This window comes from Saccopteryx bilineata, chromosome 1 (genome assembly GCF_036850765.1).
Source record: "Saccopteryx bilineata isolate mSacBil1 chromosome 1, mSacBil1_pri_phased_curated, whole genome shotgun sequence".
NCBI lineage: Eukaryota > Metazoa > Chordata > Mammalia > Chiroptera > Emballonuridae > Saccopteryx > Saccopteryx bilineata.
The window spans coordinates 49466433-49482417 of record NC_089490.1 but is presented as its reverse complement, the minus strand read 5'-3'; the positions used below and the strand labels follow the sequence as shown (position 1 = coordinate 49482417).

Here is a 15985-nt window from a genome sequence, read left to right as displayed (position 1 = left end):
AACTAAATGTTGAAAGTTTTACAATAAGATGAAAACTTAAAATCTTGAATTGCACAAAAACTGTAGCTTACAGAGAAAAACTAATGTCAGATTTGAGATCAGCACACTCAAATTAGGTAAGAACAAGTGTTTTTGTGGATGCAACAAAAATTTTGTTCCCCAGTGTTATGAAACAATTAAGCCTAAATTCTTCTGCCTTTTTCTCTGGTAAGAAGCTAAATTAGGCCCTGGCTGGTTGGTTCAGTGGTAGAGTGTTGGCCCAACATGTGGAAGTCCTGGGTTCAATTCCCAGCCAGGGCACACAGGAGAAGTGCCCATCTGCTTCTCCACCCTTCCCCCTCTCCTTTCTCTATGTCTCTCTCTTCTCCTCCTGTAGCCATAGCTCCATTGGAGCAAAGTTGGCCCATAGCCTCCACTTCAGGTGCTAGAATGGCTCTAGTTGCAATGGAGCAATGCGGGAGTATGTCTGTCTGCCTCCCAGCTTCTCGCTTCCAAAAAATACAAAAAGAAGAAGAAGAAGAAGAAGAAGAAGAAGAAGAAGAAGAAGAAGAAGAAGAAGAAGAAGAAGAAGAAGAAGAAGAAGAAGAAGAAGAAGAAGCAAAATTATAAAACTGACATCCTCAGAAAAAGTTGTGAAGATCTGAGTAGCTGTTCAGGATGCTATAATAGTGTTTGAGGTAGGTGGCCAGCGTTTTTGAAGACAAGAAAGACTATGCTTTGTATTCCCATGGTTGAGGACTATATTGGAGAAGTGAAATAGAATAACAAATATGGCAAGAATTTGAACTCATAGTCAAAAACCGGCTTCAAGAGTTCTTATAGCCTGACCTGTGGTGGTGCAGTGGATAAAGCGTCGACCTGGAAATGCTGAGGTCGCCGGCTCGAAACCCTGGGCTTGCCTAGGCACATATGGGAGTTGATGCTTCCTGCTCCTCCCCCTTCTCTCTCTCTGTTTCTCTCTCCGTCTCTCTCTTCTTTCTTAAATGAATAAATAAAATAAAAAATAATAAAAATTAAAAAAAAAGTTCTTATATAAAATGCTTTTCCCTGGACATGTGTTTGGCTTTTTTGTCAGCCAACTGGGGCTGAAAACCAGAATCATCTGTGGAACTCTTCAAGCTACAGTTAATTACCTGAGCCCTATCTCTAGAAAGTACCTGGATCCCAAGTCATGGCTTAGCAGAGCACAACCCACCAATCACTGTCAGCCACTTTGGAGCAAGAAATAAACATCTATCATATCTGAGCTTATACATTTGGAAGCTACTTGCTAAACAGCTAATATAACTCTCCCATACACATGACTAGAGGAATACATGGTTAGAAGGAAAGTCAGAATCCAGTTTTAGAAACTCTCTGAACTGTAGGTTTCTCATCCCTCCTCTGGAATCTCACGCCTCAGCTATTGATCCACATCCCTACCATCTGGGGTGCATCAATCGCTCGGGAGGGCTGTTACATGCCTTCGCTCAAAGACAGGGCAGTAGAGCCAGTCACTGACACAGACAACCCTACACTGCATCATATTCAGTTCATTTTACACTTTTTACTTTAGCTAGTTTTTGACAGAATAATCAGAGTGCCAGAGCCACTCGGGCATTTTGGCTCATCCTAACCCCAACACACATCTGACCCAGATTTAACAATGAAGAACAACCTTCTAGTCACCAGGCATACACTGTTCCCTGACTTCATTAGAATTCCCTATACTTTCTACTAGTCACCACCAAGAACCCAATTTGATGATTTTACACACACACACACACACACACACACACACACACACACACACCCCTTTCTGAGGTGAAGCTGAGCTTAATTTGGGAACAGGTGAAAAATGAAGTAGTGTACAAAAAGCAGCCATAATAAAGCCTAGTCTATTGTTTAGACTATAAGATGATGACTTATCAGAAAGCCAGATCAAAAGGCTTTCACTCTCTCTGAGCTTCCTAAACCTCCCTGTCACTGATTCTAATTCTGCATGCTGTAGATCTAAAGGGGGTCCTACTGAAGGGAAATATATATAAGAAGCAATCGTTTTCAATCAATGACCTAGAGAGTCAATATAACAAATTATTAATAAGACTGATCCTGTTCAATCATTGGCTTCATTGTCTGATGAAAAAAAAAATCGTGGAAGAGAAACACAAGTCCTTGAACACAGGTAATTTATTCTTTAAAATTTAAGTCACTTATAGGCAAAGCATGTTAACTTCCCTGAAAAGAGGGGAAGGGAGATTTCAGGTGAGAGCCAGCATGTTTACTTTCTTGCCATGCCAAATTTCCAGATAAAATTCTTTTTTGTTTGTTTCTGGACTCATTCATAGCTGACAGGATCAGGGAGTAGGCAGTTGTTTGCCTTTTGTAACTTAGTCGAATGTGTCTATGCTTTCTGATTTACTAACTCTGACAGGGTTTGACAAGCCTAGTGAATACAGCGCACCTGACCAATTTCTTAGGGTAGGAGAATTTATAGACTTTTTCAGTTAACATGCCCAAGAAAAGGGGCTTCTGGGAGAAGTCAGCCAGCTCTGCAGGCTAAGAGTAGACTAGAGTTGATGAGAATGAAATTAGATGTGCAGGGAGCTAAACACTAGGCTCTAAGAATATAAAATGAAAACTTGTTGCCTGATCTGTGGTGGCGCAATGGATAAAGCGTCGAACTGGAAATGCTGAGGTCGCCGGTTCAAAACCCTGGGCTTGCCTGGTCAAGGCACATATGGGAGTTGATGCTTCCAGCTTCTCCCCACCTTCTCTCTCTCCTCTCTCTCTCCCTCTCTGTCTCTCTCTCTCCTTTTCTCTCTCCTCTCTAAAATGAATAAATAAAATTTAAAAAAAAAGAATATAAAATGAAAACTTGTTAAGGAAATCACATTCATGTAAAAGAACTGGGGAATGTGGCAGACGTGAGGGAAGTCAACTAAATGGATTCTTAATTGTGGAGGGGAAGGAGTTCTCAACATAGTAGAACTCAAATGAACAGCACAAATAAATTCGAGCAGAAGAGAAGTTGGGAATTTAAGACTATGAAAAGGTTATTAGTAGAAATGATTTCATGCTAGAATGTGGAGTCCTAACATTATACACTTTGCACTATATTATCTTGAGCCTAACTAAAAACGTTGTCCATTTTTTCTCCAGGTAAACAAAGGAGATTTGCAAGAGGACTTCTTTTACTAGTTATGATACACTGGGGATTTTTTTTTTTTAATAAACGCAGAGTTTTACTGGCATAAGGGAGTAAATTAGGCTTCCTGGTCTTAAGGCATTGTGTATCCCAGAACTGGGGTACAAAGCTCCCTGTGCTAAACTGCAAACGGAGATAACTCCACTCCTCACCAGTTAGTTTCTCTTTGTTAATTCATGTTTTCCAGGACATACCAATCCAGGTGGGAATTGGTGGGGGGAAGCAGTAGGCAGAGGAAAATATTAATTCAGGGTCACAGTTCTCCTTGCCCATAGCTGACCTGCAAGTGCTCAGTCCCCTCAAATTCTCCACTTACATTTCTAAGCAACCCCAGTGGCTTCAAATGGTTATTTCATGGCACAGAGTGGGGCACCCTCTCACGTGTTCATAGCATTCTCCATTTCCTCTTCTCTTAAATCTGCTGCCTGCCGAGTCATGTTATTAGAGGCACCCCTGCTGCTCTGCTCACTAAAGGCAGTGCCACAACTGTTGATGCCCTCAACACCCAAGCAGATGCTGCCCATGCCAGGTGCTGAGCCTGTTAACCATGCTGTGTCACAGAAGTGCCCTCTGCCATCCCTGTAGAGATGCCAGTGCTATCCACTGTCACCATAAAAGCTAACTGGCATCAGTGCAGCCAATATTGGATTTACAGTTCTTTTAGTTTTCCTACAAGTTTAACTGAAGCTCTCTCACCTCAGAGCTCAGCCCAGGGAAGGTACATCAGCATATAAACCTGAATGTAACATTCACCATCATCAAAATCCTTCCTCTCTCAAGACACTAGTTCTTTTAGTAGAGTTTACATCTTGATGTTCCCTTTCCTTGGATTGAGTTCCCTCAAAGAGATTTTCCCTTCCCTATAGTGAATAAAGTAGTCCTGTCCCTCTAGTTTTGCAGACATGTCCCATCATGTCAGAATCCAAGGCATTGCTCAGTTACTTCAATTCCTTTATTTATCCAGTCAATAAATATTATTGAGCACCTGCTTATCAGAGACTCTGCTGAATGTTAGAGATGCAATAGTGACAAAGATCAATGCAATTCATGCCTTATGGGAGCTTTCCATTGTACTAAGGAAGATAAAACAAAATAATAAACTAAACTAGGATGAGTGTTATATAAATGCAAGAGCTGACTACACAAAAAACATGAAGAAATTTTTGAATCTATGCTTTCAAGAGAGGAAAATCAATTTGCTCAAGTTCTTCTTGGAACTAGGTCAACATAATAAAAGGTCCCAATGATTATGACCTTCTCAAAAAAAAAAAAAAGGTTTTGGAGGAACACTCAAAATTGTCAGGACATTCTCCAGCACCAGTCCTAGGAAACTGAATTATGGATCCCTCCCTAGATAAAGTCCCACAATTGTTTCCGTCTGCCTGTGACACAGAGCACTCGGCGTAATCGGCTGCAGTCAGCAACCATAGATTTCAGTGCACAAATCACCCACAGAGCTTCTAAATTGTCTTGGAAATAAGATAACAGCATTGTTCAAATGCATTCAGAGCTGTCTTTGAGGTTAGCCTCACTGCTTCCTGCTAAGTTAATTTGGCCAGTGACTCTCCCAAATTCCCTGTGTAGAAAAGTCCCAAAATGAGGTTGTCTAAACCTGCCCATGAAGCCCTGCAATTCCCACTTCGACTGCCACCGCCAGGGCCATCCACGTGCTCATCCCCACTTCTGTGCTTGGATTCGGAGAGAGATGGACTCCGAGAGATGAACGGCCATGTGCAGAGGCTCCAGAAGGACTTCCCGCTGCAGGGCCAGGAGATGGGAAGGCAGAAGAGGGGCATCCTCACTCTCTGCCCCAATGAGGTGCCAGGATTCTTAAAAAAAAAACAAAGACTTTAAAATTTTTCTATTTATTGGCTAATTTTAGAGAGATAGGAAGGGAGAGGGTGAGAGAGAAACATTGATTTATTTGTTGTTCTACTTATTTATGCATTCATTGGTTGACTGTTGCATGTGCCCTGACCAGAGGTTGAACCTGCAACCTTGAAGTATGGGGGTGATTATCTAACCAACTGAGCTACTGGCCAGGGCAATAATAAGAACTTTTTAAAAGAAAAAGAAAAAAAAAGCAAACCTAGTGCTTCTCAGACTCTAATCTAACAATTCCAGCTGTTTGTGAGGGTGAAACAGAGCACAGAGTAGTCCCAGCCAGGCTGGACAGAGCAGCAGGTCAGCGTCCAGACCATGCAGGCCCAGGTATGCACAAAACCACTGGCAGCGCAGCAAGCACAGCTGCCAGGGAATAGGGCCCGGGCTGGTGAAAGGCTCCGACTCCACAGAGATGGCAATGGCCCTAAGAGTGGACATTGCAGTGGAGGCAGCATTAGGTGTACTAATGGCCACGGAGGAAATATCAGCAGAAGGGACAGAACCACGCAGGCCCACACACAGAAGGGCAGTCCAGCAAAGAACCAGCATCACCTCCAGAGAATGTGGGTGTGTCCTCTCACTATCTTCCCAGGAAGGAAAAGTACTGATGGGGAACTGAACTTCCAGTAATCTGGGAGGCTGAGCTGGTTTTGTGACTCTATTGAAACTTGGTGCTAAGGAAACACTTGTTACAAATGTATAGATTAAAATGGGGATATCAGTCTCCAGTTAAAAAGGAGTTCTGAGATGGGTTAACAGAAATAAAAACACCCTCCACATATATAATATTCTTTGAAGCAAGTAATTTTATCCTATCTGTGTATGTTCCTTATATTTACACTTCTTATTCCCCATCCATAAAGAAAACTAGTGGCAGCATGATCTTGTTGTCATAGGACCTCCCACCTTGTCCTTTCAAGATCATTCAACCCCTTAGTACTAGTATGACAGCTCACTCAACCAATTCCCTGGCCTCCATTCCTGAATCCCACCTCTCTTCCCAGCAGTCACCCCATAATATCTACTCAGTCTGCGCCTCAGGTGTTCCTCCTTGTTCCTCCACTGCCTGTGACCACCATATCCAAACACTTATCACTGCTCTGCCCACTGGATGGCATCTGGAAAAAGCATGTGGGTATCCCTCTAGTCTTTCCAGACCTATCCCTCAATTGGTATGGCTTCTTTCAGTCAAAAGACCTCAATAGGCACTCAATTTCTCAAGGTAATTTCTCCTAAAAGCTCCTAGCACACTGGTGTGGAGCCCAGAAACACAGCTTATTGCCCCTCGACTAATATTTATTTTGCTTTATCATGTGAAATGCTGAACTTGCTATTGGAATTTCAAAGATGCAGTCAACTTGACCTCTGCCCTTTAAGACTTTAGGATCTTATACAATCCACTTACAGAGTTTAAAATTTTCTTTTTGTAAGGTGGCTTAGTAGCTCGCAGTCATGGATTTAGGAACTCAATAAAACAAATATACTTAATAGACGCATTGACTTTGAGCCTCTAACCATAAGAAATAGAAATTCTAATGATAAGTCAAATACACGCAGGCCTGAGAGGGCCAACTTCATAAGTGTGAAAACTATGCAACTCACAGGACCCCGATCAGAGTTTAGTGCTCTGTTGTTACTGTATTTAAATTAATAATAAGTTTTAACAGGGTCTTTGTATTTTCACTTTTTACTGGGCCCCACCAAGTACATAGCTGGTCTTACCTAAGTGGTCATGATCACATAGTCCACATATTCAGTAGAGCTGCAATTCAGCAGAATTGGCAAAAATTTCCCAAATAGAACTCAAATAAAATCACAGAGAAGATATAAATCAACATCAGCTATTGGATTATACTAAAAGATTCAAAATAAGAAGACAAATCAGCCATCCAACCACTATCACAAAAAGAAAAAAATTCTTCTCTACAACAAATGCTTCACTCTGTCCTTACTTTATGCCTTTAATCTCATATATATACACACACACACACACACACACACACACACACAGAGAGAGACACATATACATTTTCCTCTTTTCTTCTTTTCCAAGTGAGAAGAGAGGAGATAGAGAAGCAGATTCCTGCATGCACCTCGACCGGGATCCACCCAGCAACACCCATCTGGGACTAATGCTCTGCCCATGTGGGGCCATGCTCACAACCGAGCTACTTTTAGCACCTGAGATGGAGGCTCCACGGAGCCATCCTCAGTGCCCAGGGCCAATGCACTTGAACCAATCAAGCCATGACTGTGGGAGGGGAAGAAGGAGAGAGAGGGAGAGAGAGAGAGAGAGAGAGAGAGAGAGAGAGAGAGAGAGAAGGAGGAGAAGGGGTAGGGGTGGAAAAGGAGATAGTCGCTTCTCCTATGTGCCCTGACCAGGAATCAAACCCAGGACATCCATATGCCAGGCTGATGCTCTACGACTGAGCCAAGCAGCCAGGGCCTCATATATATTTAAAAAAAAAAACACACACACACACACACCTTTCAGAATTCCCACAATAAAAGATTTAGAGTAATCAGGGTAATGTGGAGGAAGAGTTAAGGCTTGACAGCCTCTTCATTTACACAGGGGAATATGGAGCTTATGTAGAGAATATGTTTACAAGGAGAATAAAGAAGGTTGTTTTCTGAAACAGAGGCAGAGTTAGCATGGCATGAGCTAAGGACAAGTGTCAGACAGGATGCATATGGGACAGCCATGAGAATGCAATCAGACAGGGATGGAACGAAAGGGGCAGAGTCAGAGGGAACTTGAAAGTAGTGCTTCAGTGTGGGTAATAGAGGACCTAGAGAGGTTCTTGAGGAAGACAATGAAGTAAAAAGGAGGCAGATTCATAGGGTACTTGAAAGCAGTGCTTCAATGTGTGGGTAATCAAGAACCTAGAGAGATTCTTGAGCAAGAGGATAAAGTAACAAGGGAAATTTTCTCTGAAGCCTTCTTTGACAAATTTTTGCCTTTTGGTCTATATGGGAAAATATGCAGAAAAACAGCCAACTAAAAGAATGTAGTAATCTACAATAATGGCTGTAAGTATTGAAATTAAAGAAAGAAAATAAGATGTGATGTTTTAGAAAATTAGTCTCCAGACTATTTATGATAAAAGGCGAGTCCAGATTAAAATAGAAAGAGAAAAATAGTGAGTACAAAGCTTTGGGCACAGTTTCCATTCAGTGCCTGCGGAAATTATTGAAACAAGTACAGGAAGAAGTGACAAAGAGACAGGAGAATCAAAAGAGGGGAAAACTGTAAAATATTCCATATTGGCAGATGTTTCCATGATATTCAGTAAGAGAAAAATGACTTAGTAAAGGCCCCTAAATTTGGCAGCAAGCAATTTAAATACTATCCAAGATTTCATATATCACTTTCAAAGATGCAACAGCAATTTTATTTTATTTTATAATTTTACTTTTTATTCCATGGAATTCTACTCACCATCATACTTCCAGCATCCAGTACAGTCACTGACGAGAAACCAACCCTTTCCATAATGACAGCTCATATCATATCTTCTAAAAGTAAAGCTCTTAACTAACTAGAAGATTTCATGCCATACTCCCTTTGACAGATACTGTAACCTCTTTACAGACATTAAATATCTTACTGAACTAATACTGTATGTAACCTGTTGCCAATGCTGTCGTTCAGTGCTTTCAAAGAGCCTTTTTGAAGCCTAGTAAGACAACAAGATCCACTTTGCCCATCCCCGGTGAGCTCCTTAATATATCATCTTCCTTATGTGACAGTCACGAAGACAACTTCTTCCCTCTGACCATAACACAAATCTTGGAAGTGGTACTGGCTCTTCACAGGCACCAAAAAAGGCAATTGTATCATGTTAAGGAACTAGGTGTGATGGTCCCCAGCCCCTGTCTGGTGAATCCTTTTCTTTCTACAATGCAGGTATTTAAACAGGAAAACCTTGTTTATCAGTTTTGTGGCATTTATTTTCCACAGCAACTGGTAGGGATATAAAAGGCACTCTAAAAGAAATTTGGATGAGTGAATGATGGTGATTGACCCTCTACATTTAAGACCTCTAAGTAATCATCCATTCACAATAATAGTGATATTGATTTTGGTTTGTTTAAAACATGAAGAGAAATGGGTCTATCTCTAAATCTTTGGGCTACAAATATTTTGACTCCTAATATCAGAATAATGAAAGGGCGGAGCAAGAAAGACAAAAACAAAAGCTTTACTATGTGCTTTTACTCTTTAAAAAAAGAAACAGCCTGACCAGGTGGTAGCACAGTGGATAGAGCATTGGACTGGGACACAGAAGATCCAGGTTCAAAACCCTGAGGTCACCAGCTTGAGCACAGGCTCATCTGGCTTGAATGTGGGCTCACCAGCTTGAGTGAGGGGTGACTGGCTTGAGCCCAAAGGTCACTGGCTTGAGCAAGGGGTCACTCACTCTGCTGTAGCCCCCCAGTCAAAGTACATATGAAAAAGCAGTCAATGAACAACTAAGGTGCTGCAACAAAGAACTAATGCTTGTCATCTCTCTCCCTTCCTGTCTGTGTGTCCCTAATAGTCCCTCTCTCTGTCTTTGTCACACAAAAAAAGAAACACCCCGAAAATGCACTTATATATGGCTTTAAAATCATGGGAAAGCTGAGAATAAAGGATATAGAGATGACTGAAATTATTAGAAGAAGCCAAGTACATATATTTTTAAAAAGCAAGGGGAAGTTTTTATAGGAAATAACTAAAGAAAACCAGAATAAAGTGAACACTCAGAAAACTGCCACACTTTCCTGTGTTTTACTTCTAAGATGTCACAACCAGAAATGTTAATAACTGAAAAGGCAATTAAACAATACATCTGAAGCCACTGTGAGCACAGGCTAGAACCAATACAATAGTACAGGTTGCTAGAGTGCATGTAACACATGAGTAAAGAAGGATCCCACAGGCAGAAAAACATTCAGGTGTAAAATACAAAGGACTCAAGGACATCTCTCTAAGGTACTATATGGGAGGAAAAAAGAACTGCTGTGCTGCAGATATAGGGCTGAAAGCACACTGGCGAGAACATGACTTAAATCATGCTGGTGTCATGCTGGGTGAGCCAATAAAGGAGCTTAATTGCTGCAACAAAACCCAAAGTTGACAGTGACCAACGCCACCAACAGTTGCACAGCAATAATGTGAAAAATGACTTTGGACAGAAGCTGTACAATGGCTACTCTCTGCATCTGGAGAAGTTCAACAGAACTGTGCAAAAGAAATCAGATACAAGTCTGTGCAGAAGAAAGGGGAAAAGTCTTGGAAAGACAGGTGGTATTTCTTAAATTATAATAAAGGCAGCTTCCAGGAAAATCTTTGACAGAGAAGTGAGGTGAGAACATAAACATCCATTAGCAGAATGGGCCCCGGCATCCAGGGACGATGCAATGAGTGCAGAATGCCCAGGAGATTTAAAGGAACCACTAACAAAGTCCCCAAAATTATGGTCTCTCAGAGTTGTCAAGAAAAATAGGGGAGGTGGTCATTAGTTTCCTTACTCCAAATGACCTCTTCAAGCATAGAGATTTCCCTGGGCACATCAACACCAATCTCAGTGGGCAAAGAGAACTTGCCCTCTGCCGCTAACTTTGGGGGAGGACTCGCCCTAGACAGATTGAAAAAGGTAACATGAAATTTGCCTTTCACTCTCAAACCACAATTACTTTAAGAGGAAAATAATGTCTGGTATTGATGTTATAACTACCTACAAGTGTACAGATATGGCAGAGACTAAGGAATACATGATGTTCCCATTTGGGTCTAAGAGACTTTTTTCATAATGTTCAAAAGCTGTAGAACTATAAGGATACCCCTACTCCCACTACGCATATTCCTCCCCTAGAGCAACTCTGTACTTCTGAATCTAGTGTGTATGTGTGTGTGTGTGTGTGTGTGTGTGAGAGAGAGAGAGAGAGAGAGAGAGAGAGAGAGACTGGGGAAGAGAGAGAAGCAGCAGAGAGAATAAGGGAGAGACAGCATAAGGAGACACAGCTCCTAAATCCTTTACATGTAAAATCTGCCAGTACTAATCACCTTGCCCACAGAACGCCTTGTACACAGATCAGCAGAGGTCTGTGCTGAAGCCCCGGGTATGAATAGAAATAGTTAACCCACTTAGCTGGGAAAGACAGAGCAGAGTAGCCTTTATGCAGTACCCATATCACAATACCATTCTGATGCTTCCCATAGAAGAACGAGACAGCAAGGTTTAAAATATTTCTATCCTTCTGAGTTCGCAGCTAATTCTATTTCAACTTAACCTCTATATGATTAATCAATATTATAAGCCAATTATTTCAACAAACCCACATGTACTGCCACAGTTCCCTTTCTTCTAGGTCTGTCCTTCAATAAACCCACATGTACTGCCATCCTTCCCTTTCTTCTAGGTCTGTCCTTCAACAAACCCACATGTACTGCCACAGTTCCCTTTCTTCTAGGTCTGTCCTTCAACAAACCCACATGCACTGCCATCCTTCCCTTTCTTCTAGGTCTGTCCTTCAACAAACCCACATGTACTGCCATCCTTCCCTTTCTTCTAGGTCTGTGCTTCTCTTTATCCCCCTTTCTCTCTGCTCAGCATTTTTCCCATTCTCCCCGCCTCTCTCCACCTTCCTATCTTCCCCACTCTGAGCTCCCTTCCACCGAGTCCTTCCTTCATCCCCTCCGACCTTCGCTTCCCTTCTCCCTTCACTCTCCACCATCCTGACTCTCTGAAGCTTGCTGACAATTGGGATTCAAGGGTTTTGAATGTAATAAAATCTCTTTAATTCATCATAACTGAAGTGCAGGAGGGAAGGTCATTTAATTTATAGGAAATTTTAGGGAAGAAAATTTTCTCAAAGAAACTGGACTTCAAAGCAGTCCGGGACAGAGCAATTAATCCACTGTCACAGGAAGGCAAACTGTGACAGCTCCTTAACGAGTAACATATTTGTAATTAGTCTTTCCATTGTTTGAATGCAAATATATCAGCCTAAGGCCTCCTCTCTATCAGCATAACATGTCCCTTGCTTACTCTATTAATTAACTTCACCACCCCTTCTTCACAGAGGCAGGTTAAATAAGGATTCTGACTAACAGAGCTATATGTCCCAGCAGATGGCCCACTGAAACAGCCTGGTTGGTTTAGTCAACACGAATTCTGCACAGCAAACACTCGCTCTGTTCCATGGCCTTTTCACAATCATTCTCCGTGGAAGAAAAATATTAGTTGTGAATTGTTTGCTGTTTGCAATGGAAGCAGGCAGAGCTGGCCTTAGATATAATAAGCATGAAAATCATCTGTCAGCAAGGTCCTGCTCGTGCCCTTTCTTATCCTTCCCTTTCTTCTATCCCACTTGGGCCCCTTGTCCATGAACAAGTGGTCTATTTCCCCGCCTTCCACCTCAGTGCTTCCTTCTTCTAAGATTCAAAACCCTTGAATCCCAATTGTCAGCCCCCATTCCACTGGAAAATTCACCTTATTAATAAAGGCATTCAAAGGAAAAGTATTGCATATTAAATATCCTTCAATTATTTTACCAATCAATCCTGTTGTCTGTAAAATGTAACTTTAAAAATGTGTGAATTTTAAAAATTTTTTATATCCTTTATTGGATCAAAGAAATATATAGCTTTGAATCTGATTAGCATGAGGTCTCAAAACATTTAAATTGCTTGATATGCAATCTAACCTTCACCCACCACCCAAACAGGACCCCTGTTTTCAAAGAGTGCACACTCTGTTTATCACTGTTGACTACTATGCAATCCATAGACTTCTTTGGCCACTGCTGATACGCACCTCATTTAAAATGAATCAATCGATTCTCTTTCCAAAGAAACTAGAAATAGAACTAAGAGGTTCCAGTCATCTGGAATTGAAGGGCCTATATGCTTATACAGACTAAAGGCACAGATGAGATCAATATTAAAGTAATGATGATATGTCTGCATTGCAAACTGGCCCAAAAATAAGTTGGCCATTATAACTATTAGGTGTTCATTGAAGACACAGGCAATAATATTTTAGCACCAGGATTGAGCTAAGCTTCCCACTACAACTGGATGACAGAATCCAGAAACAGAGACAAATTGAGTCCTATGACCATTAGTGACCCTCCAAAAGTGTAATCTTACGTCTTCTCATATAAAAAAAGAGTAGCATATACAGAATTTCTACCCAATCCCCAATCTTGAACATCACACACTTTACTAACGCAAAGTCATTTCTTTTTTTTTATTATTATAATTTTATTTTTTTAATGGGGCGACATCAATAAATCAGGTTACATATATTCAAAGATCAACAAGTCCAGGTTATCTTGTCTTTCAATTATGTTGCATACCCATCACCCAAAGTCAGATTGTCCTCTGTCACCTTCTATCTAGTTTTCTTTGTGCCCCTCCCCCTCCCCCTTTCCCTCTCCCTTTCCCCTCTCCCCCCGTAACCACCACAGTGGCCAGGACATGGAAACAACCAAAAAGCCCTTCAATAGACGACTGGATAAAGAAGATGTGGCACATATACACTATGGAATACTACTCAGCCATAAGAAATGATGACATCGGATCATTTACAGCAAAATGGTGGGATCTTGATAACATTATACGCAAAGTCATTTCTAATGCTTTTGTGATCATTTTAAAACTGTCTAGAGCTAAGCTGAGATAAACATGGCTGCAACTTCTAGTAACTGTCTTTGGAGTGTGGATTTCAAATGCTGACTAGTGCATGTTGCAGATACCTGACTGAGTACTTCAAAATTTAACTCATGGTCCCTCAGGTATCAATCAACAATGTATATATAGATGTATGAATACAAATACACACATGCAATATGTGTTTGTGTATGTGTTATATGTGTAGATAAATATATACTATCCTCACTGAAATGTTTTAAAATACATATAGACATTAAAATGGCTATATGCTAGCATAGCTTCAGTACCTAGACTGCAGAGAGGAGGACGAAACTCATACTAACCGAGAAACAGAGAAGAGACAGGTTCCCATGGAAGAACTCTAAAGACAACTGCTTTAATTTTTGGCAATGTTCCTCTCTCAGGCTTCAGTCCTCTGTGAGACCTCGCTGTGCTTCCTACTTTGGGCTTGTACAAAATAGCCTTAATAATTATATTAAATTTCCCATTTTTAAAAAAACTAATTTGAGTATATTCTGTTACTTCCTACTAGACAATCCTAGACTGAGGGATTAATACTAATTTTATAGAATTAATATAATTCCAAACAAAAAATAACAAAATTTGTCTCTCTAGTTAGCCTCCCAGCCTCATTACCAGTAAAAGTATGATGTCCATTGGGCTTATTAAAATATTAAAAGTAGCTCAAGGACCACAGCTGTCATCTTTATGGACTTCTAAGAACACTCAGTTGAGAACAACTAAACAGAGATATGAATAGTCAGCTGCTTTTCCTTGAAGGTTTCTAAGTATATGTGCATTTTAAGAGGATGGTTTTTAAATTCAACCAACCTTTGTTGATTATCTAATATAGTCAGAAAACTGTCTTAAGTACTACAGTACATTAAAGGTAGAAGACACTATTCTTAACAATGAAGGTCAGGATTCTATTAGCATTCTAATGTAGGGATAGAGTATTCCCCCAAAGGAATGATTACAATGAAAGTTAAATAAAGGTGGTAAATGTTATGAAAAAATATAAATACTGAGGATGTGTGAAGGCAGGGGATAGATTACTCAGCTCAGTAAGAGTCCACAAGTTCTCAAAGTACTGAGTAGATACTAAGAGGCTGGTAGAGTCTTCATAGCAGAGATGTAAGAAAAGAAGGGAGACCAACTGGCAAGAGAAACTACAGGGAAATACAGAGCTTGGAAGTAGAGGATTTGCTCTAGAAACAGTAAGAGTATGGATCAGCTGTGGTATAAAAATGCCTGAAGACATGATGTGAAAGAAAGGCTGGTAAAGGTTTGGACCTGATTGTTGAAGGCCTTGAATCACACACTGAAGTTTCTTAAACTTTATTTTATGGTCAATGTGTGTGTGGGGAGCGGGCATGGGAAGTACGAGTTTTTAGAGCAGTAAATGGCATGATGAACTTTGTATTTGAGAAAAATACCTCTGGCCCAGCATATAGAAACAGTGGTAAGACAAAGAAACAGTGGTAAGACAGTGGTAACAGCTGTGAAGCCTATTAGGAAGCTGTTAAGGCCCTCCAGATGAGAGTTAATAAAATGCTATTCTTGGGTAGTTGCAGTGAGAATAGAAATGAAGAAATAAAATTAAAGTGAGAGTTGAGAAGATATGATGACAAATTATAAAGGAAAGTTGAAGGTCTACAAAAAATGACTTAAAGCTTCTTAACCATGGAGATTAGTTTCATCTTCTTTGAGAAGGAGTTGATATTTTCTTCCTCACAATATTTGTGAGAATGAAGGGTAGGACGCATGTAAAAGTGAACCTTTAAAAGACAGAAAGAGGCCCTGGCCTGGTAGCTCAGTTAGTTAGAATGTCATCCAGATAGGCAAAGGTTGTGGCCTTGCTCCCCAGTCAGGGCACATAAGAGAATTAACCGGAGTGACGTCACGGAAATGGCGCCGTGAGCAGCGCGTCTGACAGATCTCCCCTAAATCACAACAAATTTATCAACTAGAAACAGAAAAATTTATCCTCGGAGCATTCCGGAGTTCCACACAAACTGAAAGCGAAAGGACTGTTATCACTTGAATCTGAGAGACAAGGGTGTGGAGGAAGCTACAGCAGGGACGTTCATTCAAGCCGCGAGGGAGTGCGCCTGTGGTGAGTCAGCCCACACTCGGGAGCCGCGAGCAGCCGCGGGCGCGCGCCCGGTACGGTTGCAGAGCGAGTACCGCCCACACTCCGGAGCGGCGGGCAGCCGCCGGTGTGCCCGGTCCGGTTGCGAGCACCGCCC

At 41.2% G+C, this 15985-nt stretch overlaps 1 non-coding gene across 1 annotated transcript; it reads left to right on the top strand.

Moving 5' to 3' along the window:
- The first annotated feature begins 224 nt into the window (after positions 1-224).
- On the top strand, positions 225-300 carry TRNAV-AAC (transfer RNA valine (anticodon AAC)). Its single transcript has one exon. It is a non-coding gene; the product is annotated as a tRNA-Val (tRNA).
- Positions 301-15985: the final 15685 nt, after the last annotated feature.